Raw genomic sequence first — 6317 nt, 5'->3', positions numbered from 1 at the left:
TGGCGTCCCTGCTGGCCGGTGGGCTCCCAGCCGAGAGCAGAGGGGTGGACGAGGGGCAGAGGCGAGCGAGGGAACGTTTGGGACGAAACTGACTGGGTACCTGTTGTCACGTGAGTGCCTTTCGGGAATGAGGTCCTGCTGCTTCCAGCTTTCGGTTACCCCACTCGCCACGGGCTTCCCCACCTTCTTGCTGACAGTCGGTTCATCCTCGGTGCCTCCTGGGTTTTCAAGGAACGTATCTACTCTTCCAGGGTCTTATTCGTTGCCTGTTTGTCTGTCGAGTGAGGCCAGAACTTGGTGTCACTTGGATGTTATCTGCCTCGAGCCTCCACTCTTTAATAAATGAGTGCTGAGGAAGGTGTTTGTTCCAACAAGAGAATTATTTTCACGTGATTGTTGAATGCACAGACAGCCATATTAGTGGTTTCTATCAAGCGCTTTCAGTTTTTCTCCCCCCTGTGGAAATATTACAGTCAAATACTGTACTTTATGGACACGGGCTCCTAATTGGTTTCCTTGATTAAAAACCCTTTAATTTTCCATCAGAAAAAAGGGTTTTCCCTTTATGTCATCATTCAGATTCCTTCTCCTTCAGGGCCTAGCTCAGTGAGTGCCACCTCTGTTGATCATTCTGATTGAACACCTGTTCCCGTGCTACCTGTGACATCGGAGGCAGCATGGCGGGATGCTGTGTATAGACAAATAAGACACTCAAAGAGCTCACTGTCTTGTCAGGGCAATACAGTATTACTCAGTTGTTCATAGAAAACTTACGAAGGCACATACTGGGATGTCTTTTCTTATTATCTGGGAACCTCCCTCAACCATTTTCTTGGGTGCTGTTTCACTCTGTATCAGACCCACAGTCTTGCATTGTGGTTATTTTGTTTTTTGTTCCTAAAGTCTCTTTCAGATTTAAGATTCTGTATTTAGCCCCAGCGTCCTTCTGGTGTCATTTAAAAGTAGGGATCTCTTTGGATGTGATGTGTCTTTAGTGCCTTAAGCACAATAGCTTGTCAATGTATGTGAACATGAATTAATGAACAAAGGGTGAGTCCAGAAACTCCTAGCTTTTAAACAAGATCACCTTAAGTAAATATGGCAGAATATAGTAAATGCCATAAGGAAATGAACAGAAGGGGGAAAAAATCACTTCTGTCTGATAGGGGTTTAGCCTATTAGAGATGCCTAAAGAAAATGCAGCTTTAAATTTCTCCTGTGCCTTGCTGAGTATTTGTTTAACTAGAGATTCTTCATAAGATTTCTTACTTAGGATTCTCTTGAAATTATTTGCAAATATTTGTTATCGTACATTTGTGTGTTTTGTGGGGAAGAATGGTGTCTGCTATTACCAGATTCTTCCAGTATCTGTGACCTAAGACAAAAAAAGAATCACTGCTTTACAAAACAGGTTGTGCAGTTTCTTAAATACCTTCAGTCACAGGTAACTCACCACCTCTTTAGACAACTCACTTCATTGCCAGACAGTTCTGGTTTTTGGAAGTGTTACCTTACAGTGAGCTGAAGTTTCACTCCTTTTTCTCCCTCAAGGGCCACACAGTCCAATCCTTGTTTTGCAATACAGCACTTGAAGTATTTGTAAGAGAACTCTCATATTCTCTCTAAAAGTATTGGTATACCAGCCAAATGTTTTGTAGTCTTCCTTATGCCTCATATTTACTCTTTCCAGATCATTTACCAGAGACCAGATCCTGGTCTTTCTCTCTTTAAAGTATAATGTACAAAAAAAAAAAAGAAAAATTAGCAAGGTGTGGTAGCACGCACCTGTAGCTTCAGCTGCTTGAAAGGCTGAGGCAGAAAGATCACCTGAGTCCAGCAGGTCATGGCTGCGGTAGCCATAAGTGTGCACACTACACCCCAACCTGGGTGACAGAATGAGATTTTGACTCAAAAACAAATAAAGTATAATGTCCATGGTACTTTAAATGTGGTCTGACCATTTCAGAACTTCATCTTCCTTTCTTACTGATGCTGTTATTTCTGTTTAACATAGCTTAAGATTGCTTTAACTTAATAAAATGCATTTTTAAAATTACAAAATATTTCAAACAAATAGAAAAATACAAATAAATACAAGTAATATAACAAACCACTTTGTGGCCAAATTAAAATATTAAATATACATTTTTGTCATATTTGACTTTTATTTTCTTAAATAAAATGTCCAAATACAACTAAAGCCCTTCCTCTCAAGTGTTCACTGACATTTTCAGGCATTCTCATCACACTGGATTTGGAATTGTGGTCACTCCAGATGTGATTCCCTATTTGCACCTGTTCAGGACCCATTCTTCCATTATGGTGCTCAGCTGAAAGACTTTTGAAACCTCGATCTTTTTATACAGAGGCTGTCATAATAATAATGGCTAACATTTACTGAGCTCATACTATTTAAACACCTTACATCTGGCAGCCATGTGAAGCCACTTATTTTTCCTATTGTATAGATGAGGAAATAGGCATGGAGAGGTTAATTAATTGCCTGAGGTCCAGTAGCTAGTAAGTGAGAGAGCCAGGCTTTGACCCTTGCAGTCTAACTCCCAGAGCTCACTCTTTTTTCTGTTTATTTTTGTTGTTTTTGAGTCAGGGTCTCACCCTGCTGCCCGAGCTGAGGTGCAGTGGCACAATCACAGCTCACGGGAGCCTTGACACGCTGGGCTCAGATGATCCTTCCACCTCAACCTCCCAGGTAACTACAGGCGCACACCACCAAGCTCAGCTTTTTTCTTTTTCTTTTCTTTTCTTTTCCTAGACACTATATTGTCTAGGCTGGTCTCAAACTCCCGGACTCAAGAAATCCTTTTGTTTCGGCCTCTTGAATTACTGCGATTACAGGCGTTAGCCACTGCACCCAGGCCCAGAGCTTACTCTTTTAACCCCACTGTGCTGCTTATAATTAAATGAACCACAAAGATATAGTAAGCAGGAGATTGTCCAGATTCAACTAAAGTTGAAGACGCTTTATGTGATGAACACAGTGGAAAATGCCTACCCTAAGCACGTTCACATTCTAATGAAGAAAGGGTGTACAAAAGTAAGATAACCTAGGAACTGTCAAGTAATCTTAAGTACGTTTTAATTGCAGGAGATTTAGTGACGTGGAAGTCTTTTAGGGGAAAAGGTTGTCAGAAAGCATGGGAAGAATGCTTTGTGAGCTATAGGACCTTGAAGAGCTCAGGTAAATTAGAACTATAGAAAGCTCAGTCCGAAAGCTGGGGTGTACTTAGGTCATAGTCAAAAGCAGGACTGTGGTGTGATGAAAGCAATATTGCTGGAACACTAATTTGGCAGGGAAGCGGGAAGAGATTGTATTGAAGGTTAAAGTAGACAAATGAATAATAACAATGATAATAGTTCTTAAGTTTTTATTGTTTGCCAGGCACTGTGCTGAGCTCTTTAAGTGTATTAAATCAATATCTCAATTAGTTTTTATTGGGTAATGAGCTACCTTAAAAACTTACTGACACAATTCTGAAAATGGGTTTACAATAGTGTGAAGATACCTAACGCTACTGAACTGCAGACTTAAAAATGGCTAAGATGGTAAGTTTTATGTTATGTACATTTTACAACAATTTTTAAGAAACAAACTTAGTGACTTGGAGCACTAACTGTTCCTTGGTTCACAATTCTCTGGGTGAGCTGGGGATTCTAGTTTGACCAACTTGGCTGATTTCTGTGATGTTTTTAGGCCAACAGGACAGTAGCAGCAAATGTGAGTCAAGCCAGGGCTTGAAAGGTGTATGAACATCGGGATCTGCTATCTTCCAGTCTCCACGTGCTTTAGTAAACACTGGAAAAGAAATTCATTTCTGACTTTTGTTCCCAGTAACCTACATGCCCACATGGACTGGGGCTGTGTTACCTTTCACATATGATTTTTAATAAGGTCCCTTCTTCAGCCTGTTGGTAGAATATTCAGTTTCTTTCATCTTTTCTTTGCCAGTGTGACATTATTTTAATTACTATGCTGGAGACTAACTTTTGCTATTCGATTATTTTTCTATTTGAATATTTTTCTATTTAGATGTAGCATTCGTTTAGTTAACAAATATTTGACCACCAGTTGCATGCTAGATACTGTTTGAGGGCTGGAGATACAACAATGAACGTGATAGGTGAAGACCTTGGTTTTATGAAGCTTAGATTCTAGTGGAAGAGAATGACAACTTTAAAAAGCAAATATACAGTGTTTCAGATGGAGAAACATACTGCGAAGAAAAATAATCGCAGGGCAAGGGATCTGTCTGAAGTCGGAGAGGGTTAATTTATAGGGTTGTCACTGGGTTTCAGGGACTTTGTTTCTCTATGCCTTTTTTCTTTCTATAAAGTGAGATGGTTGGAGAAAATGGTAGTATTGGTTACTTCGTGGGAAGGGAAGTGGGTGCCCATGGTAAGAGAATAGAGAGAGACGCCGCAATATACTGCTTACAGTATACTCTTACATTTTGATTTTCTTAAAAAGTGTGACTTGAACTGTTTTTCCTTTTAGCTCTAAGATTTGCTGGACAATACAATACAATATTACTTACTTTGTTAGTTGCAGTTTTTCTGAGAACTTTTTAACCCTCATGAGCCATTACAAACATAGGCTGGGTACAGTGGCTCCTGCCTGTCATCTCAGCACTTTGGGAGGCTGAGGCAGGAGGATAGCTTGAGCTCAGGAGTTTGAGACCAGCATGGGCAACATTTATTACAAAAAAATAAAAAATTTAGCCAGGTGTCATGGCACATGCCTGCAGTCCCAGCTACTTGGGAGGCTGAGGTGGAAGGATTGCTGGAGCCCAGGAGGTCAAAGCTGTGGTGAGCCATGATCTTGCCACTGCACTCCAGAGTGAGACCCTGCCTCAAAAAAATAAAATAAATAATTGCATGTGCCTCTCTAATTAGAGGAAACACAAAGGAAAATAAATTTCCCTTCACTTGACACTATCTTAGTTTCTCTCTAAAGTAACAAAAACTGGGAAATAACGTACACTTAGCAGATATTGAGGGTTGATTATTTCTATCATAGAAGGATCTGGCCATAGAAATTCAGGGTTTAGTAAATTTGATTTATTCTGGATTTTTAGAAGCGTATCAGTAAATCTAGGAGCATACTGCCGCATGCAGGTTGTGTGATATCACCCAGAGGCTTTGGTAACTTAACCTCTGAACCACAGTTTCTTCATCTGCAAAATAGAGATACAGGGTCACAATTCTCTCACCGCAATTTCCCAACTTCGAACAGTTTTGTTGTAAGTTTGGCTCAAAGTCATTTGGCAGCAAAAGCCGACTTGAATCAAAGTTAGGGCTTCATTTGTCCAACTTTGTATAAATATGCAAATGTTTTGCTGAAGAAATATCAATAATCAGTTATGGGGTGCTAATCCACATGGACTGGGGCTGTATATGCATTTTATTGCCTGTTTTCTAAAACACTAAAAATTCTAAATTTTGCTACAGGTCTTGCCGTGCAGGTTTCAGGTGGATCGTGGTCCTGTGAGACCTTTCCTAAAGGGTTTCGTAAGAATGAAAGGGAATGGATGATAGCACTTGTCATGTAGCAGGCGCCTAATGGATGGCAGGCATTAATGTGACTGTATAAGTTCAGTTCTCAAGTCTGTGGGGGTTTGGTTTTGTTTCCCCTCCCCCCGCCCCCTCTCCTGAGGTCACCTGTTCTATTTAAAGCAAGGAAGGCTGCAGGGAGGGCTGGGGATGGTCACTGCTTACTGGGGAACTTTTTTCAGGTTGAGCCTGGAGCCCAGCGTGGAGTTCCTCCTGGCCTCTGGTCAGTCTCCACCCCTCCTCTAAATGCCCTTCACCCTGGTTTTCTCCCTCGTTTCCCCACGAGGGCTCTCGGGAGTGCACCGAGCCTCGGACAGCAAGGGCAAGACATCGGGGCCCGAGGGACAAGCGGTGTGGGCTCAGCTTCCCCTCGCCCAGCTCATGGGAGTCAAGCAGTGGGCACTTGCGTCGTGAGTCGAGGTTTCCACAGTGTGCCTCTTAGTGGCGTCCTCCTCCACGCCTCTCGGTGGCTGGAGGGAGCCCTTTGCCAGGCGAGACGCCTGGCAGGGGACGTGGTGGGCAAGGCGCTGCGGGAGGGGGCGGCTTAGCTTGCTCGCCCTCGGAGTGGAGGGCGGCGTGGACAGGAGGGCTGGCGCGCGGGAAGACGGCTAGGCGTCAGGCCCCGCGGACGTGGGCGGGAACTCCCGGTCGCCGCGCAGCCCCGGCCCTGAGCTGGGCCGAGCGCGACGCGCCCTGGAGCTGAGCTGGGGCGCAGGACCCGGCTGCCGCGTCTCGGGCTCTCAGGTCTT

This window comes from Carlito syrichta, unplaced genomic scaffold, assembly GCF_000164805.1.
Source record: "Carlito syrichta isolate Samal-C Ts95f unplaced genomic scaffold, Tarsius_syrichta-2.0.1 Scaffold315185, whole genome shotgun sequence".
In the NCBI taxonomy this organism is placed as follows: Eukaryota; Metazoa; Chordata; class Mammalia; order Primates; family Tarsiidae; genus Carlito; species Carlito syrichta.
This window is presented reverse-complemented; position numbering follows the sequence as displayed.